Source organism: Megalobrama amblycephala, linkage group LG14 (assembly GCF_018812025.1).
Source record: "Megalobrama amblycephala isolate DHTTF-2021 linkage group LG14, ASM1881202v1, whole genome shotgun sequence".
NCBI lineage: Eukaryota > Metazoa > Chordata > Actinopteri > Cypriniformes > Xenocyprididae > Megalobrama > Megalobrama amblycephala.
The window spans coordinates 46429012-46455374 of NC_063057.1; the positions used below are offsets into that span (position 1 = coordinate 46429012).

General features: G+C 39.9%; 1 protein-coding gene across 3 annotated transcripts in view; it reads right to left on the reverse strand.

The window, feature by feature from the left end:
* The window catches only part of LOC125245792 (gastrula zinc finger protein XlCGF57.1-like), a 90487-nt gene that overhangs the window by 10592 nt on the left and 53532 nt on the right, over positions 1-26363 (reverse strand). The window contains exon 1 of one of the 3 annotated variants that reach the window (XM_048156552.1): positions 90-190. The exons of 1 other annotated variant lie outside the window; for it this stretch is intronic. The gene's annotated coding sequence lies outside the window, so the exon portion shown is untranslated. Of the gene's footprint in view, positions 1-89; positions 191-26363 lie in introns of those variants that run through there. One more of the 3 variants, XM_048156551.1, reaches the window with a different exon arrangement.

Consider the following 26363-nt stretch of genomic DNA (forward strand, 5'->3'; position numbering starts at 1 on the left):
GTGAATGTAGACAAGGCGGGACAAAACTATAAAATTGCCCGAATAGTTTGTATAGATTAAAAACTTTTTAAATGCTTAAAAACACAAACCTTTCTTCAGTCGAATCACAGACGCAGGAGCGCGGCGCAGACTTGTGAAATCACAGCACCAGACCAAAATAAAAGTCCTGTATAGTTAGTAGAAACATAGTGCATAGAAATTTAAGGTGAAAATTGAAGAAAACACGCACAACGACAATTGTCAGAGGTATTTAGAGTTACATTCTTTAAATACATGTTGTCCAAGGATGTACTTAAAATAACTACCATTGAAAATAGGTTATGTAACATATCTGACAAAAAAAACAAAACATGTTTGAGTGCAAAAAAATTATAGCTTTTTTTTTTTTTTTTTAATAAGAAGCCAATTTAAAAAATTGTTTGAAGCATTTCATTTTTCTAAAGACCCATAGCAAAATCTATTATTTCACTTTTACACAATAAGGGTTGCCAATAAAGTTAAACCTTTAGGATCCACCACAGACTACTTAACAGTTTTTTTTATTGCTTTGATGCAATTTTCACAAGCAATTGGTAGATTTTCAAAACTCTTAGTACTAATATCACAACAGATCATCAAAAGTGCACTTTTTTAAACATTTCAGCATATTTTCAATTGTGATAGTACAATACACAAAATCGCAAAGTATCCTTTTCACAACACAAAATAAGTGTTTCATCTATATAAATGTTTAATTCAGAGTAATTGCCTTTCATAATGCTATTACTATCAAACTTTTGATTTGCATATACATAATACATTTGTCTATTATTTAATCCAAATGATCTCAAAGGTTAATTTGGTACATCTGTAGATTTCTATAGATATTGATTCTATAGGCATAGTTTCTATATAACTTGTTTGCGATTTCTGATGTGAATAACCAAATGTAATAAATTATTTTTACATTATTAGCAATTCATCTTAGATGATAACCACAATTTTTAAAGTAAACCCTTCATTGTGGACCAAATGTCCCAAACCCTAAACCTACCCATCACCAAAAACTCTGCATTTTTACATTTCATTTCATTTGATTTATGATCCGTTTTCCTCATGGGGACCCAAAAAATGTCCCCACAAGGTCTAACATTACTGGTATTATGTACCATCCTTGTGGGGACTTTTTTTTTTTTTTTTTTTGGTCCCAAACTTTAAATTTTAAAACTGTAACTTGCTTAAAATCCTTAGTTCATCTCTCAAAAGCAAGTATTTATGTCAATGAACATATCAGTGCTGTCAATAAGTCCTTGTGTCATTGTTCTGGAACAAGATAGTCAAAATGCTTAGCCATCTTGTCAATATAACAGTGATGAATATTTCAGATGTAAACTATGGCTACAGTTTTTATGACAGTGATTGAAACTGCACTTTGCTGCATGGCATATATCAGTTTTACCACTACAAATGGACACATTACTGTATATGGGAGACTGATTGGGAAAGAATGGACAGGATTCACAGTTTTGTATTTACTGTTGGTCTGTCAACAAATCACTGTAAAATGTCCTTGTGATATATGTAATCATGTGTATGTGTGTGATATAGTATGTATCTGTATAAAGTTCACATTTAGACCTGCATAAGCCATTGTAAGGTCATGATTGAGAACAGTGGTCCTTATTATGAACAAAACCTCCCAGTTGGTCTTGGCTGGTCTCCATACTGGTAAACAACTGATGACGGATCTGAAACAAAACAGGGAAAATGTGTGAGAAATGGTCATGAGTTTATTTCATCTAAATTTGTTCATCAAGAGAGTAGGTAACAACTTGTGCAACAGCAGTTATTCCCAGTAGCGTTTCGTTTGGCATAACCTGATATTGCGGAGTTCAACATGTTCCTGGGTCAACATTTTTGTTGATCCTGGAACAACATTCAAATCAACCAAGCAGATTTGAGGGACAAGTTTACAGATTATGTCAAGTTTAGACTTAAAATCATGAATTTGTGCTTCTACATCAGTGTTATTCATCTATCATTTCCCTCTGATTTTTGGGATAACTTATGGGTAGGGTTAGGTTTAGGGGTAGGAATAGGGTTAAGACTAAATTCAGACTAGAATGTTGTTCCAGGATCAACAAAATATGTTGACCCAGGAACGCATCTAACTCAGCAATATCAGGACGTGCTACCGTTTGAATAGCAAGCTTTATTGCACATCCTTGTTAGGGAACTCTTTTAATTGCCTGAAGGTACAGTGAGTAACCTTTTGGCCCTTTAAACTTAAACCTGAAATAGAAAGCTTTTGTAACATTACAAATTTCTTTACTGTCACTTTTGATCAATTTAATGCGTTCTTGGTTAAAGTTCCAGTCCACGTTTTTTGGCCCTCTAGCAGTTAATAAACAGAACTGTACGCGTCTTGCAGAAGAACATTGTAGCCGGAGCTACTTTTCTCCGTGTATGTCTATGGCGAGTCACACAGTTACTGTGATACTCTGCGGCGGGTCCTACCAGTCCGGTCTGAAATAGTCTGAATATAAACACTTATTATAAGTGTACCATAATGATTAATGGTAAGACAAAAACATGGTTTGGAAAATGGATTCATGTTGTACATTCTCATTATATAGTTTTTGTAAATTTTGAATACAAAAAAAAAAGTTACGGACAGTAGCTTTAATAAAATAAATATTTATTCTTTAAAGAAAAAAAATGTACTTACCCCAAACTTTGTAATAGTAGTGCTTTCTATTTTTTTAGAAAAATGCTGTTATTTTGAACTTTCTAGTCATCAAATAATCCTGAAAAACATTGTATACAACTTTTTAAAACACTGAAAATAATCAGAAATGTTATTGATCAGCAAATCTCAAGAAATACATTTCAAAATATATCCAAATAGTTATTTTAAATTGTAAAAATATTTAAAAATATTACTGTTTTTGGTGTATTTTGGATCAAATAAATGCAGCCTTGGTGAGCTGAGAAGACATCTTTTAAAAATATTAAAAACCTTACTGTCTAAAACTTTTGAAAAGTTGTGAACTTTTGAACTGTTGCGTCCCCATTTTAGTGGAGGGTTGAAGGAACATGTAACAGAATAAAAATCTGCCACAAATGAACATCCTTCAATGTTGCAACCCTATGGTTTGCTGTGTGCTGATGCTTTTTTACATTCTCAAGTTAGCACTGGCGTGAGTGAACCCTTGATTACTACACCATTTTGCACAATTTCATTAGCCTTCTAAATAGTGTTAAGAAAAAACACAATCACATTATTCATTCGCAAAGCTGACATAATGTTTTCATGACTCACAAGGTCTCCTACAGCCAAACATAATCCTCCATCTACTTTCACTCCATGACGCTGAGTTAAATTTTCAAAAACCATTGAGTTTGAACTTATTATGCTTCCCAGATAAATTTTTACATCTCCACCAGCCTTTTGAACACTTGAGTAAGCAGCCGCTTTCCTGACCTTACAAGTCGTTTCAGCTTCCCAAGATGGTTCTCAATTTGGAAAGCACTGCAAACATCGAAACTGCCAAAAGCCATTGCCTCTTCTGGTATATGTGCCATTTAATGTACATTGTACACCATGAAGCAATCTCCATATATATATATTTTTTTAACTTCATCAGCTCTTTACTGTAGCTGTTGTGGTCCACTGCCAATGTAGGGCAAAGCAGAAGACTCAAGTCAAGTCAACATTGAATGCCATGAAATAATCATACAATTGGTCTGCCAGAAATCCCTTTAGCACAATCTTGCCAGCATATACAGCAAACTGACACAGTTCAGTTTCCTTCCACCTGTCAATGTTTTCTATATTCTTTGGTTCTTGCTAAAATGGCTTGGAATGACCTTCCTTCCTGAGCCTTTGGGTTACCTCGTTCATTTGTCCAGCAGACAATGATGAGTTTACACCCAAGCAGACTTGGTGCATGTAGTCAATTGGAGACTGCTCTATCATGTCCAAAGGGAGGCATACAGTGTCCTCATTCTCGATATCTTGTTATTTCAGCATGCGCCATTGGTCCATAGAGTGAGGATGTCCACCTCCATTGTTGAGTAGTTCCTGAATGTCATTTATGGCTTCTTCAGTAAAATCCAGATTTTTTGGTTTGGTGGGACCAAGTGTCAGTGTTATAGGAAATACACTGATGGGTGGCAGGTGAATGGCACAGAAGATGGACAAACAATGTGTCCTGTTGATATTTTGTCCTGTTGACTATCTATATTATAAAGTACTTCCAAAGTGCAAACTCCTTTTGTTATCTCCTTTGGATAGCGATGCATCTGTTCATTCTCTCTCTTAAATTAAAAAGGACACACTCCATTCCAGACTTTACCACTGATTAAATTTGTCTTGGAGTTTTCAGCAATGTCCTTGCTATTCATGGGAGCTCTGGGTGTACTTTTTTTTTAAGTCCCCTCAGGAGATCATCTGTGGCGTTATGCTTGATAAAGTGTTTAGTCTTGTAGAAATGTTGTAAGAAGTTGAGGCCATTTCTTTTTTACTCCTAAAATGCAATTTTCCTCACTGAGCCCATCGTCCACACTGTCAGGTCCCGAACTGCAGCTCTCCCCACTGATTCCAGTTTCAATAACACTTGAGATGCCTTCATCAATGTAATTTTGTTCATTATTTCCTCCTTGAGGTGTTATTGGATGATGATTCCTCTCCAATAAACCTTTCATCCAATTATCTCCTTGCATATTTCCACTGCCTTGTGTAACATTGCCTCTTGGATTTTTAATTAATTCTAAATTCAAAATATTAGACTTGATCAAAATGTGGTAATGGCATATGTTGGCCAAAAGTATTGAACACTTAAGGCCTTTGCACACTGAGTCCGAAATTTTCACATGCGTTTTTTCGTATTCATGATCCTAAAAATTTAGCGGTGAGCTTGTTTCTGTTCTCCCTCTCTCATTGCCATCAAAGAGTTACTTTATCTAAAGTTCCTCCTTTTCTCAGTGATGATATATTAAATTGGTATCTCCAATTAAGAAGATTCCGATTAGCAGTGAATCTCCTCTTTTAAAACACATCGTGTCTTTTAGGCGTTTTGCATATATGATAGTCCAGGATGATGCGGAGCTAATTTTTGTTACAACGGCGAAAACAGCTGGAAGAAAATGTAAAACCTGAGTGGAGATCTTTGTATAAACCGCCACTGTCTAAAAGGGGAGGGGATATACAGTGGAGAATCCTTCATGGTATTATTGCCATTAATTCTTTTATCTCTGTACTAAATCCAGACAGCTCTGAATGCCCTTTTTGTTGTCAAAGGGAAACAATGTTTCATGCTTTTACGCAATGTTCTAGATTGGAACCTCTATTTATGTTTCTGAAAGGATTCTTCAGCTATTTTAATGAATTTTTCTCAGTTAAGACTTTTATCTTGGGGTTCAAGTATAGCCGGAACAAAAGGCATGTTTGCCAGTTGTTGAATTTCATGTTGGGACAAGCAAAATTGGCGATATATATCAGTAGGAAGAACAAAATTGAGCAAAAATCTTGCCAAAGTGTCATTGGAGTCTTTTTAAGTTTGGTTAAATCAAGAGTTGTTTGATTTTAAGTTTTATAAAACTATGGATGATTTGTCAACTTTTGAGATGATTTGGTGCAGCAATGGTGCATTGTGTGTTTCTGAAGGTGTTCTCTTTTTTTCTTTGTAATTTTTTTTCTTTCCTATTTTTTTTTCCAAGCTGATATTTTTGGTGTAGTTTTTTTGGGGTGTTTTTTGAAGGTTATGTTTTTTTTGTGTGAAGAATCATTGTGAATAATTTTTTTTCAAAATTCATCTCTCTCTCACTCACACACACACACACACACACACACACACACACACACACACACACACACTTCCAAAGTGAATAACATTCTCTTCTTTTAAATGCTTATAAAATAATTTATAAAACAACTCACAGTTTTGGAGAACTGGGAAAAGCACTCCTTGTCTTTAACATGAAACGTCTTTCTCATCTCTCCAATCTCTCTGCGCCCTTTTTTTAACGTTAGTTTATTTATTTATTTTTGGTTTAATCGCACCATATTGTATATTGTGTCTATGTATTTGAAACATTTGAATGGACTGATAAAGGGAGCTGTTCAGCGCGTGGTGAAATTGGAATGTTTTCTTTTGTGCACTAGTGTTCTTTGTATGTTACCATTGCGTGCTGAATCCTTGCTTCCATTGCTTGTGTACTCGAGTTTGTTTGTGTGGCTATTACATGGCAAAATCATCTTGCTTTTTGTTTTTACCATTGTGTATTTGCTATCACTAGAACGCTTTTACCGTCCGTGCTGTTGGTCGGTTCTTATTGGGGTGTCTAGGTGGTGCAAATGTGATTACTATATCATATGTCATTTGTCTTTGTTATAGTCACAAATGTTGAACAGAGTGCATTCGAAGCCATCGACCGCTGTAAGTACATATTTATGCAAATTTGTTTTTATCATAATTGTATACAAATTAAATTTACAAATTTATGATTTATAAATGTATACAAAATGTACAATTTTATTTTTCAGTAGCAGACAGCCCAAGCATTATAGAAGACTCAGACGACGGTAAAAAATAATACTATTTTCTACAGATACATTTTTTTTTTTATTCCTGTTCACGTTAAAATATAACTTTTTATTTTATTTTTAATAGAATTAGCCAACTTGGTCACATTTCCTGGCTTCATTGACCTTACCGGAGACGATTTTGAAGAACCCACCACAAGTGAGTCGTCAAGGGTTAGGAGACACGACTCTACCGGTATTTTTTGTCAAACACCACCGTCGCAGGAGCAAATAATATCCAGCAGCGAACCGGTAGTTCTAGTGTTGGAAGCTAGCGAGCAGCCGGGACCAAGCACAGCATCCCCTCCAAAGAAGAGACGTTGCGACGGCAGATCCAGCCCACTGCCGGGGCCGAGCTCAGCAGACCCTCCAAAGAGGCGGCGTCACAACACCGGTTTAAAAGTGAATGTGTGGGACTGTTCGTCTTGGACCAGTGATCGAGACGATGCGTCGACAGTGCGAGGTAGACAAACCCCCTATCCTTTTCACGACGTGCCTGAAGGAGAGGAGGAAGAACAAGAAGAAGAGCAAGGGGGTGCTTGTTGGTATCACAAGCTTGCTAACAAAATAGACACACTCACTGCAACTATTAACAGATTCGAAGATGGATCGTAACAGAACGGCCAGGGAGATAGCGTTTATTCACAACAGATTGGACTTATTGGACACGAGCATCCAGGAGGATCATGCACAATAGATTTGATGGACTTGGTGTTGGACAGCGCGAAATAATAGGCGTTATACAGGGTGATATCCATAGAATGCAGAGATTTGCTGAAGAGAATTATGCAAATGATCAGATGAGAGAGAGAGACAATTAATGGTGAGTCTGCTTAGTGCCATGGTCGCTGCAGCGTGCCCAAGATAGGTATGCACACGTGAATCGTAATACATTTCAGTTCAACAGTATTTGTCACATTTGATTATACATGCAAATGTAATGCCTTTATTCAACTGATATGTTATGATGTTCGCCTTACTACTTTGAATGTTTGTTTTTGATGTTTATCTTCATAATTTTGCGATATTACATAATCTGTTTGTTACTCTTGTTCTAAAAATAAAAATTAAAATGGATACAGAGAGCTGTTTTTCCGCAGCCACGACACATAGCAGTCATCCAGACCAAACTCTCTCAGACGTGTTACAAAGTGTGCTTGAAACGCAAACTGTGAGTACCCAAAACGTGTGACAGACTGCAGAATTTGCTAAACATGTATTCAGACCCTGTAGAATCGTCTTTTGACGATGATGCACCGGCGCCTCAGACTTCTAATTTGGGACATTTAGAAGCAGCTATTGAACTGTTTCCAAATTTTAATTTGTCAGAACGATTACAGGAATTATTAAAACACTCATTATGTACACGTAATACAAGATGGCGGGGGTTCGAATGATAGGCGGAGCGACATTTAATGCTAACACTAATGTTGACATCAGCATCCATCGTCTAGCATTGCAGCTCTCCCTACAGATACTGTCGGAGCATCGGCAAACAATACAACATCGTCCGATCAACCAGTAGGTACATCAGCACTAAGACAATCAGGCATTGATACGTTGATTCGGGAGGGTGGTCTGATTAACGACTACTGCGTTTTACTGCGACCTCGTTTCAATAGTGTACAATTGCGAAGACTCATGAATCTGAGGGAGATTAACTCTGCAGATTTGGCTGTACCACATTTTTTTGACACAGCGCTTTTGATGAAATGGTCTCACATGCTCGAGATATCAGTGGCGATGCATGTGTAATCAATTTATCCCTTACAGCAGGGATGGGCAACTCTGGTCCTGGAGGGCCAGTGTTCTGCAGAGTTCATCTCCATTCCTGATAAAAACTCACTTGCCTATAACTTTCTACTAATACCAAAAACCTTGATTAGCTGGTTCAGGTGTGTTTGATTAGGGTTGGAGCTAAACTCTGCTGGGTAGTGGCCCTCCAGGACTGAAGTTGCCCATCCCTGCCTTACAGCACCTACACTAAAATCCCCCATTAGCGCTGTTTTAACAGATAGGAATAATTATGACGTCAATATATTTACTGACCAAATTGAAAATGTTTTACAGAGCAGCGATAGATTGATATCTCACGATTCTGTTGAAATCGAGACTAACGTTGCCATGAATAGACTTCTCTATCTGCTTCTCTATCTGTCTAGCCCACTTTCTCAACCCACAATTACACGAGAATGAGTTAGAAAGAACAGCAGTGACTATCCATAACAATGCTGGCTTCTCAATTCAAAAACAAATTGGATTCGATGACATACGGTCATTTGAATCTCCTTAGGCATTAAAATTGTATTTTTTTACAGGACGAGCACGGGTGCATTAGAAACATACAAAAATCACAATGACCCACACCCTAAAACGGTATGTCTCTATTTGCATAATGACTGTTACTATATGATTCTGAATTTGACTGCCTTCATCGGCACCAACTATGTGTCTGAATTTTGTTACAAAGGTTACTCGAATCATAGAAACCATCAATGTAAGCACATCTGCAACGTGTGTTTTGATGGGGAATGTTATAATCATCCTAAAAAAACAATGCACTGCAATGATTGTTTGCGGTTTTGTAAGTTGGGTTACTGCTATGAAATGCATTAAAAAAAACACCCCCCAGTGCAGAAAATCCTGCATGCGACGTTATAAAATATTGCAAACTTTGCGGTAGGCAATATTTAGTCACAGGTCAAAGCAAAAATCACAAATGTGCATGTAGTAGAAATTTTAAAAATTGATTGTAATTATCCTTATACACTGATGATTACATGTCTCCTCTAAACTGCCAACCTGTATGCTACTGAATTGTCTCTTTTAGAAGTGCTGATACTAATGTGAAGGCATCTTCTCTTACAAGTGTGTGTGTGTGTGTGTGTGTGTGTGTGTGTGTGTAGGGCTTTTAGTCACGTAGAACAGTTACTTTTGGGCTTTTATTTTTGGCTCAGAGCCAAGCCAGAGTGAAGGATCATGTTTGTATAAGTTGCAGTGTAAGAGAACTGAGATTGTCACGTGACAGGTGGCAGCGTTTCTCCTGATTATGTGTCAAATATGGGAGAGAATAAGGTTTCAACCTTGAAGATTAGAGGGTATAAGAGCCACAGGAAAACTGTAATCTTTTGTCTCACACTCTGCAGCTTCTCGTGAGCCTGTATGACTGTTTGATCTTTCTTGCAAGAAATAAACCCCAGAAACCCCGTTTCTGATTCAGGGATTGCCACGTTGTCTGAGGGCCGTGGCGTCTGCTGAGCAGGCTGTGATGGTGTCTAGAGAATTTGTGGGGTATTCTGACCTAACCTTGATGGTGCCTCATGAGGTCTACATGATTTTGCAAGAACAGAAAACATCGCATTTATCGACAGCTAGGTGGTTACGATACGCCAAATGTTGTGGTTAAGTGTTGCACAACCTTGAATCCTGCCACCCTCTTTCCGACGGAGGAGGATGGGGAGGAGCATCATTGTTGTCTAACAGCTCTCGAACAAGTGTGTACATCACGTCCAGATCTTTCTGATGAACCAATAGAAAATTGTGACAATATCCTGTTTGTGGATCTTTGGATGCCGAACCATCCACAAACAGGTAAGAATCGAGTCGGGTACACGGTAACGACCGAATTTGAGGTTGTGACATCTGGCGCGTTGCCATCAAATTACTCAGCCCAGGCAGCTGAGCTTGTGACTTTAACAGAAGCATGCAAACTCATGGCGGGTAAATGTGTCACAATTTATACTGATTCGCGTTATGCCTTTGGAGCTTTGTGGAAACACGCTCCAATACTAAATGTGGAGCTTTGTGCCCAATACTAAATTATTCTCTTGTAGCTGCTCTTTTGGAGGCCATTCTGCTGCCTGGGTGGCCATCTGCAAATGTGCGGCACACACTAATGATACCAGCTCTATCTCAACAGGAAACAGACTGGCCAACGGAAAAGCGAAGGCTGCGGCATTGTCTGGCGAGACAAAGGAAGCAGAGTGTACCATGCAGACCTTTGCCTCAGTGGCAGAGAGGAACCAGTGGAAGCAGGCCGGCTGTATGCTGGTGGATGGAGTGTGGATGAGTTGTGATGGCAAGCCTTGTTTACCCCGACATTTTTACCCTCATTATGCTAAGTCTTTACATGGACAAGATCATGCATCAAAAATGGTGATGGTGACAGAAATGAAAGAATTGTGGTTTACAAAGGGGTTTACAACAATCGCGGAAAACTTTTGTAAAACCACAATGTGGCAAGGGGAATAAAAATGCCTCAAATGTCTCAGCCTCCAGCATCAGGCCCATTTGAATATCTTGTGTGATTTCATTGAACTGACCCCATGCAATGGGAAGAAATATTGTCTAACGATGGTGGACATGTGGTCGAAATGGGTAGAAGTATTCCCCACGTCAAAGCAGGATGCAGCAGCGGTGCGTCTGCTGACTGAAATCATCCCAAGATGGGGAATCCCACGTAAAATCAGTTCAGACAATGGAACACACTTTGTCAATGAGGCAATAAAACAGGTGGGTCAATTTCTGGTTATAGACATGAGAACGCATTGTTCTTACACTCCATGTTCGGGAGGGGCGATCGAGAAACAGAATGGTATTTTGAAAAACAAATTAGCAAAATGTTGTGAGGAAACTGGGCTCACATGGCTCAAGGCGCTGCCGATCGTTCTTATGTATATGAGAATGAGAAAAAGCAGGATAAACCTGAGCCCATTTGAAATTCTCTTTGGTAAACCACCACGAATTGGGGTTCAGGGGGGTAAGCTACTGCTGCCATCAACAGAATTGTGTGAGCATGACATAAGTTATTGTAAAGAGCTGTCTTCTCTATTGTCTAATATTTGTGTCCAGGTGAAAGCTGCTCAGGGGAAAGTGGCAGAGACCACCCTTCATAACATCAGGCCAGGCGACTTTGTCATGGTGAGAGACCTGAGGAGAAAGAGTTGGAGGGCAAAGAGGTGGCTAGGGCCATTCCAGGTGCTTCTGACGACTCACACGGCTGTGAAAGTGGCAGAGAGGGCCACCTGGATCCACGCCAGCCACTGCAGGAAGGTCCCAACCCCGCCTCAAGAGGAGGAGCAAAGGGAGGAGTAAACGGAAGGCTGCCCCGTGCCAAGGGGGACGTTCAGGTTGGCTAATCTGAACCAACACATCAGTGCCAAGAAGAGAATAGTGACATGTCAATCAATGCCAAGATCCCATATAAACACCAAGTGCCATTATCAGCTCAGGAACAAGGACACAGCTGGAATGTTGTGTTGAAACAGCCAGTGTGCAAATTAGAGCCCATCGTGAGAGCACAAGCTGCAGTTGTTGTGAAAAGTTGGGAGTTGAGAAAGATCCAAGAAGTACTGATAACAGATCACAGCATCATAGCTGTGTGCTCAAGTGGAGCGACGAGATTTAACTCACTGTCCGGGAGGGGGTGGAGAGGATACACAACCATTGTTGCGCAATCTGTGCAGGGGTGGCGCCCCATGGTGGCGGGGTACTTGCCATTCACAACAGAGAATCCCTCCCAGAGGTCAACGGTCTCGTTGACGACTTTCTCGCAGGATTTGTTCAGAAGTTTGTCCCTGATTTCTTGTAGCTTAGTGGTGATGAATGGCTCGTCTTTTAATTCATGCAGAATAGCTACGGCTGCTCCTTGAATTCGCTGAGGATGAGACTTTAACCCACACCGACGTAGCGCGTAGGCTATGATGGTTCGGAGATAGGGTTTAAACAGTCTGTGGGTCAGCTTGTCAAAGTGGGTATCGAAGTAGTATGTCGGGGGCTCAACAGGCAGGAATGTTGTAGTTGGCTCGGATGATTAATAGCACATCCTTCGCAGTCCTCCTTCTGCTTATTGCCGAAGAGGTGATGCAGTAGCACTACGATCGTAGCTTTAACGATTTTGAATCCAACGTCGGTGAAGCAACCGTCAGGAGCATCGAAACCCTTATCAGTCGTTGTAGATGTACTTTCGCATTGATCAGTCAGGAAACTCAGGTTGCATTGTCCAAGCTCAGTGCAGAATTTATCTAGCCATTGTTTATTGGTGTCAGATGCGCCAGGTTTGTCTGTCAGAATATGGTCAGTAGTGTTGTCATCAGGAGGGTCGAATCCATAGTCAAAAGAGACTCTGCAAATGTGAGCAAGCTCTGAAGTACCGTGTTGAGCTATGGCTTATAAAGCAGTTCTGAGGATATGGGTGTGACTTACTGATGCTTATAAATGGATGTAGTGAATGGGCGGGTACGGCAGAGCATACGTGCTGGTGCGTGCGCATCTCTTTGTGTTGAATAGCTGTACTCTAACTTTATTGTATCCATCACGCATGTCACACCACTTAAACATTGTTTATGATCGAGAAATGGGAACTCAACATAGCTAGATCACACCACTTGAACAAAAATCGCATCTCATACATATCATTATGTTCATGTAGGATTACCCCACTACGGTCGCTGAGCTTTATCTTGTCTTTGCAACAGAATATGTAGACTGTTTCTTATTAGAGTGATCACTGACCACACGATAGCGAACATTTGGAGTCACCCCTCCCACTCTGCGATGTACAAAGGTTCTTCTCCACATTCATTCAGATTTTTCCAGACGCAACTGTGAAATAAAGTCCAGTCTTTAACAGGAAACATCAGACAGGGGTCTTCTCCAGGTATAAATTTCCCGGTGCTGTCGGCAGTGTAGAGCGTAATGACACGGGACTCCTTATTGAATATGTAACCAAATACGCGGTTACTATTCATTACAAATTCTGCTCACACAGCCCTTACGGTCGTGTAGAACATTTGTCAAATAGACATATCCGTGTGTTTTTCTCGGAGCCAAAGTCAGGCTTTCTGTCATCTCTTCTTCGTTCTATTCTGTCTCAGGGGTTTTAGGTGAGTTTAAACGATCCATGTTTCACGCTTTTCTGCAGAATACATTGCAGTCTTTTTATATTATAGAGTATGAGCTGGAATGCGGATGCTGCCACACATCTGTCCAACACATGCATGACCCTCAACCTTCAAAATTACCTCAGGAATTCCAATTTGCAACGGTCAAAGTTCAAAAATTATCCATTCGTTCCACCCCATAAATGACCAACGGGTTAACACCATAGGTATTTCAAAAATGCCGGGAATCAATGGACTAATTCATAAGGAGGGGAAATTTCCCGAGGGCTAATATCATAATTCATAAGGTCAAATATCAGGTCAAAGGTTATCCATCAAAAAAGTGACAGGTCGTTTAGCATATTTACTACTAGTAGTCATGTAAAGACAGTAACTAAATCAGCATATTATCATCTCAAAAATATTGCAAGAATTGGAGGCTTTGTCTCCAGTCAAGACTTAGAGAAACTTGTTCATGCTTTTGTAACCCTGTATAATTTGTTTATTATAAAGAATAAATTAATTAAAGAGTGTTAAAATAATAAACTAACCAGAAATAATCCTAAAAATAAAAGTGCAAGAAATTATAAAATCAAAGTGAAATGTATGTTAGTGTGATGATTGACATTTTAATGACTGTCCAATTATGTGAGTTTTATGTTGAAGTCCCGCCCCACCACGTTAGTTGCTGTTACGCCCTTAGTAGGGAGCAACAATGAAGGAGGATAAAACGTTTACGGCAGTTACAATATTTTTTATTCTTGGCTTTACATAGCAAAGACTGTCTCAAGTTCTCGCAATACGCCGCAACGCCGATCAACATCTCGGTCCTGGCCAGGGTTCCAGGTGACAGAATGGAACGCTCCCTGAGGACGCCAAACAGGAAGCTTTTAATGACAGGCACACCTGTGCACCGGTGCACCCAATCCACCTGATTGCCTCAGCTCCGCAGCACACCTGTAAGAGGAGCAAAACACACCCAGACACGGCAAAAATGACAAGTATACAGCCGTGACACTCCCCCCCTTAAGAAAAGGAAACAATTAAGTTTCCGCCAACAATAAACATTCATAACTGCACCAACACACTTTAGTAGGCCTATACTCACAATATCAACAACATTCCCCCACATGAATAGAATAATAAATAAAAAAACAAACCTGTTAACTCTTCAAGGCACAGCTTACAGTAGGTTTTACAAAGGTGCCCTAGACAGTGCATCGGCCACTATATTTTCTGAGCCCTTCAAATGCCTAACATCCAAATGAAAGGGCTGAAGAAACAAGCACCAACGCATCAGCCGTTGATTTGGATTTTTAAGAGAATGTAAAAATGTAAGCGGGTTATGGTCACTATAAACTATTACCGCTGAACTGTTCCCACCAACATACACTTCGAAATGTTGGAGTGCTAAAATTAACGCAAGTGCCTCCTTTTCAATTGTGGAATAGTTCATTTGATGACTATTGAACTTTCGCGAGAAAAAACAAACCGGCCGCTCAATACCTGCATCATCCTCTTGAATTAACACTGCCCCTGCTCCCTCTTTACTGGCATCTACCTGAATCTTAAACGTTTTCTCCAACTGAGGTGCCGTAAGGACAGGTGTCACAGTTAACAACGATTTCACTGCCTCAAAGGCATTCTGACAAGACTCAGACCAAACAAACAAAGCTTTAGCTTTCAAAAGGTCCGTCAAAGGGGCAACGACCGTCGAAAAATTCCTACAGAAACAGCGGTAGAAACCCACCAGGCCGAGAAAACGCATTAACTCCTTTTTAGTGACTGGAACAGGATATTCATCTATGGCTCTCACCTTCTCCCTCACTGGACACACCTGTCCTTGCCCCACTACCTTACCCAGATACGTGACTGTAGCTCCTGCAAACACGCACTTAGCGAGATTTAACGTAAGATTTGCTTGAGAGAGACGGACTAAAAGTAAACGTAAACGTTTAAGATGTTCTGACCATGTATCACTCACCACGATCGTATCATCCAGATAAACCGTCACGCCCTTTAGTCCCGCAATAACTCTATTCATCATTCTTTGAAACGTCGCCGGTGCGTTTCGAAGACAGAAGCTCATAACCCGGTAAGAAAATAATCCGTTAGGTGTTATAAATGATGAAACCTCACGCGCACGCTCTGTCAGCGGAATCTGCCAATAGCCTTTCAGTAAATCTAATTTGGTCACAAATTTTGCTGCACTGACCTGATCAACACAGTCCTCCATTCTCGGCAGAGGAAAAGAGTCTGGCCTTGTAACAGAATTCAGTTTCCTATAATCTGTGCAAAAACGGAACGTACCATCCGATTTTTTTTACCAACAAACACGGCGAGGACCAGCTGGAAAATGAAGGCTCGGCTAATCCGTTATCCAACAAATACTGAACTTCCTTTTCTAAAAACTCTTGTTTATTCAGTGGAACCCTGTAAAAACGCTGACGGACAGGAGCAGCCTCACCCACCTCAATATCATGCTCTACCTGTGTCGTTTGGGTTGGGACATCCGAAAACAGCTCCAGGAACTCAGAAAGCAAACTAATCAATTCCTGACTTTGTGTCACGTCTAAATGTTTAAGATTAGGAGACAAACTTTTCAACGTTTCAGAATTATTCAAACGCCCCAGTAATACGCAGTCATCAGGAGATTTTAATTCGTCCACAGACATACTCATGTCCTGTGAAATACCTGACCGAGGGGAGCTATCCACTAGCACCACAGGCGCCACTAGCACGGAGACCGGTCGGTTTCGTTGATAATATGGCTTAAGGAGATTTACATGACAGACTTGGGATTTCTTTCTTCGGTCTGGCGTCAGAATCGTGTAATTATCCATGGCCCCGCAATGTATTATCTCATACGGCCCAGTATATCTGGCTTGAAACGGGGAATCTACTACAGGCAGAAGCGCAATGACCTGATCTCCAACACTAAACTTCCTATGTTCAGTGTTACGGTCAAACAACTTTTTCATTTTCCCTTGAGTTTTATTTAAACATTTCCCAGCTAACTCCCCAGCTAATGAAAGCCGACGACGAAAACCCAGCACGTACTCTGAAAATTTTTTTGGTGGTTCTGAATCAACCCATTGATCACGCAAGACAGCTAACAACCCCCGGACTTTGTGTGCAAAGACCAGCTCGTTTGGGCTAAACCCAATGCTCTGATGCGTAACCTCCCTGGCTGCTAACATCAGCCACGGAAGACCCTCTTCCCAGTCCCGCTGCATTTCCAGACAGTAAGCTCTCAATAGTGATTTTAACGTAGAATGAAAACGTTCAAGTGCCCCTTGACTCTGGGCGTGATACGCTGTTGACAAATTATGTCTAACACCCAGCTCGAAAAGCACCTCCGCAAACAATTTCGAAGTAAAATTACTTCCTTGGTCCGACTGGATGATTTTCGGTAACCCAAAAATAGACACAAACTGAGTAAGCGCTTTCACAATAGATTTTGTATTAATCGAGCGCAATGGGTACGCAGCTGGATAACGTGTAACTTGACACATCACGGTCAACAGGTACTCACTTCCAGCCTTCGAACGAGGAAGAGGACCGACGCAATCAATAATGAGATGTTCAAATGGTTGACATACAGCCGGAATTGGACGCAAAGGAGCTGGTTTTAATGACTGGTTCGGTTTGCCGGTAAGCTGGCACGTATGACAGGTCTTAATAAAACTTGCAACGTCTTTTTTAATACGAGGCCAGTAGAAGTAACGAAGAATTCTGTCATATGTCTTCTGAACACCGGCATGACCGGCGAGCTGATCATGAGCCATCTTTAACACTAACAAACGAAACTTTACTGGTATCACGACCTGAATGACAGAATCTCCCATACCATCCACAGCTTGCGGGGACCACTTTCTCAGTAACACATTCTGTTCGATAAAATAGCCTTGCGCTCTGTCACAAATTTCAGTGCTATCAATAACCTGTTCAAATTGTGGTTTTAATGTTTCATCATTCTGCTGTTCAGTAGACAACTCTTCCCGAGAAACCACTATGGGATAATCACTCAAAATGAAACATGATTCAGGGTCACTGATTTTCTCTTCAGCCCTAGGTTGAGCACCAGAACGAGTCACTGCACACACGACGAACACTTTCGGATACTGTCGCGCACTGTCATCCAGACCATCAGTACAGGACGGTGCATCAGTCACAACCAGAGAGGGCGATTCATTAACCCAAACACGTCCGCCGGCCAAGTTATTTCCAAGGATCAGTGAAACGCCATCAACAGGTAGAATAGGGCGTATACCAAGATCCACCACTCCATGCACTAATTCACAGGTCAAATCAACTTTATGCAGGGGTACGGATAATGTATTAAGCCCAATGCCACGAATCAAAAGCGAGCTACCAGTGTGCGATTCAGTTGAGAAGGGCAACACCGACTCCAAAATAAACGACTCCGATGACCCCGTGTCCCGGAGTATTTTCACTGCCACTTTCTCAACACTACCTGGAAGCGACACAAAACCATTAGAAATGAATGGTTCAAATAATTGCTGATGATCCTCTACATCCTTGGGTGCTAACACCGATATTCCTTTCAAAGTACCCTCCTGATTCAATACAGGAACAGAAGTAGCCAGGACAGCAGGTTTCGCGGAATGAGCGTGTCTAACAAATTTTGATTTAAGCACTGGACAATTTGACTTCCAATGTCCTTTACCCAAACAGTAGTTACAGTTATCATAGTCACTTCTTATTTTTTTCACAAAACGCCTGGCTGGACCCATAGGGACAATGGAAGAATTCCCCCGTGTATGAACCTGACGATCACTGAATTTATCAGCACGGGGCTTATGAATAAGCTCCCAGTCATCCACCAGCAGTGCAGCTTCTGAAGCAGTTTTAACCTGACGCTCCGCAACATAAGTGGCTATCATCTCGGGAAGTGTATTTTTGTATTGTTCAAATAAAACGAACTCTCTCAGCTTATCCATTGTTGTACTATCTGCCGCTACACACCAACGATCAAACTGCACAGTCAAATCTCTCACGAACTCAACATTTGTTTCATTCACCTTTCGTTGTAACGTACGGAACCTTTGCCGATAGCACTCTGGAACACGCTCATTAATTTTTAACACCGCCGCTTTAATGGCTTCATAATTCTGGCTGTCAACATCAGATAGCATAGAATAGGCTTGTTGCGCTTTCCCGGTTAAAACGCACTGAAGCAGCATAGCGCGTTCAACATCACTCCAATCATACGCTACTGCGACTCGTTCAAATAGGAGAAAAAAAATCTCCACCTTAGCTTCATTAAACGGCGGTACCAATCGTAAATTACGAACCACACTCAGTTTCGCTGAATCAACATTAACACCTGCGTCCACCGGCTTACCTTCTTCATGTAACTCTAATCGACACCTTTCAATCTCTAAACGCTGTTGCTCTAATTCTTGCCGGCTTTTCTCCAACTGCAACTCCATTTGGACCTTCTCACATTCCAAGCGACGTTTCTCACACTCAGTATCACGTTGTATGAGCAACAACTCTTTCTGTTGCTCAAATGAAAGAGAACTTAAAGCAGACAACGGAAGGGTAGTTGAAATAGGCGTACTTACAGCAGGCAACGCAGCTGAATCAGGCAATTTAGATCCTCTCAAGATTTTAAGATCACCCAGTGCAGTTTCAAGAACTAGCTTAATTCCATCTTTTGACCTTCTTTGATTATACGTCAACTCGATTTCATAATGCGCAGCTAATTCCAACAATTGCTCTTTGGTCATTTCCTTTAACAATTCTTCAGACGGAGACTGAAAAAATTTTTCAATAACATCGGTCGCCATAATTACCACTAATCACGCTTACAAAACACGCTTAACAAATATTACACCCACAACAAAATAAAGAAATTTTTTTTCTTTTTTTTTTTTTTTTAAATGACAATCAAGGTTTATTTAAAGAAACTAAACCATCCATTTAAACTAAACAAACCCTAGTCTTCAGTTGGCCCAAGACCGGGTACTTATGCACTAAATCCCGCAAGTTTGGAAAGACGACCAATTACCAAGTCACCCTCCAAACCTCGGCTGTGCCCCCGAGACAACTGCTCTAAGCCCCAAGCCAACCAAAAATAACAAACTAAAATAAAAAAAAACTACGTGCACAAAGACACGCACTAAACCTACCCGGAAGGTTTGTTCTTTAAATAACCTACACCCAACATCTCATGTTATAGAGCCTAACTAATTAATGGAGCGTTCCGACTTTTCAGTTCAAAAATCAGCGGATAATATTCAAATATATTCAATTCAAATATCCTACCTTTTACCCTCCTTCAAAAATCTTTTTCCAAAATCGTTCGCACGAATCCAACACAAATTTAGTTCGATGAGCCCCCAATTGTTACGCCCTTAGTAGGGAGCAACAATGAAGGAGGATAAAACGTTTACAGCAGTTACAATATTTTTTATTCTTGGCTTTACATAGCAAAGACTGTCTCAAGTTCTCGCAATACGCCGCAACGCCGATCAACATCTCGGTCCTGGCCAGGGTTCCAGGTGACAGAATGGAACGCTCCCTGAGGACGCCAAACAGGAAGCTTTTAATGACAGGCACACCTGTGCACCGGTGCACCCAATCCACCTGATTGCCTCAGCTCCGCAGCACACCTGTAAGAGGAGCAAAACACACCCAGACACGGCAAAAACGACAAGTATACAGCCGTGACAGTTGCTGTATGTGAGAAGCCATTTTCTTTTCTCTACGAGACTAATGATATTAGCAGCAGCATAACTTTGAGCAAGAGCTAAAAAGAGGAGTCAAAGAAGATAAAATACATCTATACATTTATTTCTTTGAATTTTGGTCAGGTTTTTTTTTCATGCTGGAACTCCGATCGGTTCAATTTGAGGACGATGTGAGATGGCGAGTCAACCCGCACGAGACGAACGCTGAGGTGAAACAGTTGAATCTAACCCAGGAACCGGGTAGGAAAATTCCGATTACCTGCTTCTTCACACAAGCGGAGCCATATTTTTTTTTTTTTTTTTTTTTTTTTTTTTTTCCTTCGAGAGACCGCTCAAAGAAATGTCTTTGTGAAGACGGAACTATTATTTTTTGTTGTTGTTCCTTAATGTTTCCGTACCACACGAAGTTTTGCAGAACTGTGGAATCGAATCATTTTCCTGGTGAATCTATCGAACTGAACAATGTTTAACCGATTCACTTGAACTGAATCTTTCTGAACTGAGATTACTGAATTGAACCATATTTTTCTGAGTTGAATCTTTGCACAGAAGTCTTTTGAATTGAATGTATTGAACCAAACCTTTTTTGAATTTTATTTATCAAATTGAATGTATATATAGAGTTATTGAACAATCTATTGACTCAAAATTGTCTGAATTGCTCTTGTAACATTTTGAATTTCAAAATGTTTCTTTTCCTGTTTTGAGTTAACTGAGGTTGTCAAAAGTTATAATTGCGAACTTGTTATACGCTTGCAGTCTAACTAAACTCTATAGTTATAGGGTGCAGCCAGGGTAGTCCATACATAATCCATGTATTGCAATTTGTTTCTTTGTCATTACGACCTGTCATTCAATTGAAACTGTGAATACTGTTAAATAATTTTTCTTTTACTTTCATTTTATTCACCACAAAGAATCAATTTATTTTCAATACAGATTTATTTCCTCACGAAGTTAAGCTGTTTAATTTATGCCTTCCGAGCCGAACCTATTGGCCTATAGATATTAGTATATCATCAGTGCCTGTCAATCGACGCAGGTGTTACACTTTCATCACCAGCAGGGTGGATTATTGTAATGGACTCCTCACTGGACTTCCCAAAAAGACCATAAGACAGCTGCAGCTCATACAGAACGCTGCTGCCAGGATTCTGAGCAGAACCAGAAAATATGAACACATTACACCAGTCCTCAGGTCCTTGCACTGGCTTCCAGTTGCATTTAGAATTTATTTTAAAGTACTGTTACTTGTTTATGAATCACTCAGTGGCCTACGACCTCAATACAATGCAATACATACGTTTACTCAGATCATCAGGATCAAGTCACTTAGAAATACCAAGGGTTCACTCAAAGCAAGGAGAGTGCTTTTAGCTGTTACACCAGCCGCAGCTGGAACCAGCTTCCAGAAAACCTCAGATGTGCTCCAACAGTAGCCACATTCAAATCCAGACTCAAAAAATATCTGTTTAGATGTGTATTTACTGATTGAGCACTGTGCTATGTCCAACTGATTGCACTTTATTTTATACGCATTATCTTTTTATTCTTGTTTTTATTTAATTTTCAATGGATTTTATATCAATATTTTATGTCATCTTTCTATCATCTTTTTATTTGTCTTTTAATGCACTTTAAATCTTGCTGTCAGGTTGAAAGAGCTGGGAGAATTAGGAAGTAAGCATTTGTTATCCCTGGATGGAGCTCTGACAGAGTTTTTCCAGGAAGATTTGTCTGTAAGAATACCGTTTAAACGCACAGCTACCTGACAAATATTTTACGGTTATTCCTCCGCGTGAGGAAGATCCATTTAGATCCACTCTGACGGACAACAAAAAACTCCCTGAAACTTCCTAACTCTTCCATCCAGATAGCAGTATTCTCTTTTTACTGTTATTTTTATTTCTTATGTGTTCCATTTTTTATTCTTATGTATTTGGTTCTTTATGTAAAGCACTTTTACTATTACTATTGGGTATAAAATGTGCTATACAAACAAAATTGCCTTGCCCTGCCCAAGTCATCATACACTGAGTTTTGTCTGTACAATGCAGTGATTGTTGCACATAATTTAACAAATTTCTCCTGTCAGGTGAACTTTGTGGGGAGGATTCTGGGGCTGCAGGACAATAAGATGCCCTCAGGAGGACACCAGGGCAAATATCTCAATCAGGAGAAGAGGATCCATGAAAGATAACATCTGGTTTAAGCCTGAATGCAAATCTGGACTCACACATGAATTCTGTCCACTTTAAAAAGAATGATGAGCATTTGAGACGGGTGCTTGACACTCCATGAGAGAATCATGACAATGAACCAGCACAAAAAAAAAAAAAAAACCTACCACCAACAATGGAACACCCAGTTTCAGCTTTGTACAATTACAGTTAGAGAAAGGGGGTCGAGGTAACCTTGGTAAATGAAGGTAAATCTGGACCGTAATATGCGCCCAGGTAACACATCTAGTGCTGAACTTTCTCATTTGTGCGAGTTTCTCAACAGCTGCTGTTTCTGTAACCTGATCATCAATAAAGTGAATGTTGAACCTGTAACACTAGTGTTGAGACTGCATTGACCAGTCAGTCAGTTTTGGCATGACATATTGAGCCTCATTGTGCACAATGTGTATATTTTAAATGTAGAAGACATGATATATTAATCTATGAAATGTATTTCTCAACTGGTGGGTCACAGAGTGTGCAGTCTAAGAAACAACATCAAACGTGATTGAAGTGTTTTTCTGAAGCGAGACGAAAGCCGTGCGTGAACGCTGTTGTCTCTGTCAGTAAAGACTGTCTGGGTGCTGGAAAAGCCCCCCCCCGGGCATGTGCTGTAGAAATTAACAGATCATTTATTTACCAAAGCAGAAATTACATGTTTGTTATCAGCTGCTTTTGTGATTTCATTCATGGCTTCTTGTTCCACACATCTGATCAGAAGATTGGGAATTTTTACACTTAATTTGTAAGCATTCAGAAATAAGTATTTGTTATTCATGTTTTTTATCTGCACATGATGTATTTCTACCACATCTGCTTTGCTCAAAGTGCTCAAATGGAGTTCAGAACTGGACTATTTTTTTTTTTTTAAACAGACACTCCTGTTGGAATCAAGACTCCTTTTTATGGATCTTTTATTCTAGATTTACAGATGTGATCTGTGTTTTATTCATACAATATTATATCTCGAGTTCATTTCAAACAAACACTGATCCTTTAGAAATCCTGCTAAGATCCTGATTTGCTGCTCAAGAAACCTTTCTTTTTATCATCACAGCTGAAAATGGCTGTGCTGCTTCATGAAGTGTGAAAACCGCCATACAGCATCTGTTATCAGGATTCACTGGCCAACACAACTATCTTTTACTGCAACATAAATGCTGAAAAATATCCACTTCTTTTCTTCTGGTTTTAAATAGTATGAGGCCAAACTTTTCTTCATGTAGATTGTTAACTGGACAAAAACTCCTGAGCAAATGGGTAAGATGGTTTTGTCAAAGGTTGAGACCAACATAGAGGCCCAAACTGATAAAAAAACAAAAGAACAAACAGCCCAGAAGAGACTGGAGCTGAAAGGAGGAAACATTATATTACCATACTGCAGGGAGGAAAATGAGAGAGATCTGAGACAGACACTGATTCACCACAAGAGCTTTTCAAAGCTCCTGTACTCCAGTGCAGCTGTGATCAATGAGCCTTCCAGCGTTCTGATTGGTGGAGGAGGATGAGTGGGAGGAGCCTAGCGTAATCAGGCCATGAGTGAGTGATCAGCTCCTTTACTGCATCTCTCTCTCTCTCTGAATGTCAGTTTTCAGGTTCAAGTCGGTCAAATGGGGAAGTTTCGAAAGTATGATTGTTTGACTTCATCTGTGTCACACTCCAGCACAGTAGACATAGATTTAATATTGATCATAATAACTGGATTGTTTGTGAATCTGAAATTGAAACAACAGATCATTTGTTTTCAGCTGTACAAACAGCAGTGGCTTTTGCTCTGACATGTATGATCGGATTAATATTTCCATGACTTTGAGTCTAGTAAACATCATCATTATCTTTAGTATAATAATTCAACATGAGCATGTTCAGTTGTTTTTATTTCAAGGAAACTTTATATTCATACATTTAAGTGTCTTAAATGAGAACACTAATGTGCTGTTTATGAAGGCTGTATCTTTAACACCAAACATATCTGCAGACTCTGTTGATTTTCTCCTTGATTCCATTAACTCAAAAGTTAAGAGTGTAATTGATGATTTTGCTCCAGTGAAAGTCAGGAAGAAGAGTGGCAGACACAAAACACCTTGGAGAAACTCAAAAAAAAGTGTGTTGAACTGTTTAGAAGCAGATCTTCTAGACGTGGTAAACGCCTCACTTCTTTCTGGGACTTTTCCAAACTCTATGAAAACTGCAGTGGTTCTTCCCCCCTGAAAAAGGCAGTCTGGATAACGCCATATTGAGCAACTACAGACCAATCTCAAATCTCCCTTTCATAGGCAAGATCATTGAAAAAGTTGTTTTCAATCAGCTGAACAAATTCTTAAGTTCAATTGGACACTTTGACAACTTTCAATCTGGTTTCTGACTTCATCACAGCACAGAGATGGCGCTCATAAAGATTATAAATGATATTCACTTAAATACTGATACAGGTAAATTATCAGTGCTGGTTTTACTGTACCTCAGTGCTGTGTTTGACACTGTCGATCACAGAATACTTCTCGACAGGCTGGAAAACTTGGTCGGGATTTCTGGGATGGTCCTGAAATGGTTCAGGTAAAACTCAGAATGGAGAGGTTATTATGTGAGTATCCATAAGTCTGAGTGAACATCCATGACATGTGGAGTCCCTCAAGGCTCAATCCTTGGACCGCTCTTGTTCAATCTGTATAGCAGGGATGGGCAACTCCGGTCCTGGAGGGCCAGTGTCCTGCAGAGTTTAGCTCCAACCCTAATCAAACACACCTGAACCAGCTAATCAAGGTCTTCAGGATTAGTAGAAAGCTATAGGCAAGTGAGTTTTTATCAGGGATGGAGATAAACTCTGCAGGACACTGGCCCTCCAGAACCAGAGTTGCCCACCCCTGCTGTATATGTTGCCACTGAGCCAAATAATGAGAAAAAACAAATTGCCCATCACAGCTATGCAGATGACACCCAGATCTACCTTGCCCTATCACCTAACGACTACAGCCCCATTGACTCCCTGTGCCAATGCATTGATGAAATTAACAGTTTGATGTGCCTAAACTTCATTAAGTAGAACAGACAAAACTGAAGTCATTGCATTTGGAAACAAAGATCTCAAGGTGAACACACACCTTGACTCTTGGAGTCAAAGAAGAAAACATCAAGTCAGGAATCTTGGTGTGATTCTGGAGTCAGATCTTAGTTTCAGTAGTCTCGTAAAAAGCAATAACGAAATCAGCACACTATCACCTCAAAAATATTGCAAGACTTGGAGAAACTTGTTCATGTTTTCATCTCCAGCAGGGTGGATTATTTTAAGATTTACATGTTTCCTTTTAAAAATACTTTGTCACTAAAAGATATGTTCATTTTATCAGCAAAACTGTATACATTTGATTTGCAATCTTCCTCTGACTGGGATTTATAAACAGATTTTTACACAGGTTCTGGCATATAGTTTTATACATCTGAAAACTTGTGCATATGCAGAATCTAGCTTTTGTGCATACATACACTTTTAGGATGAAATCTACAGAAATGAGGCTCCAGATGTGCTCCAAAAGTAGTCACACTCAAATCCAGAGTCAAAACACTTCAGTTTAGCTGTGCATTTACTGAATGAGCACTGTGATACGTCCACACTGACTGCAATGTATTTTATTCATGTATTCTCTTTGTATTCTCTTAACTGTTTTAATGCATTTTATATCAATCTTTTTAATTCTTATGTATTTGTTCCTTTTTATGTAGACCACTTTGAATTGCCATAGTGCAGGGGTCATCAACTATATTTGTCCAAGGGCCAGAATTTTTCACTGCAGACACTGTAAGGGCCAGATACTCGTAATATAAAATAAAATTTGAATTGTATCCTAATATGTTATTATTTGATATACTAATTCTAATTCCAAATTTATGTTATTTTTTACATATTACCTACTGCAGCAAGCCACCAGGGGGCGATAGCGATATTTTAGGCTTCATATTCGTGAGGCTGTCAAGCTGT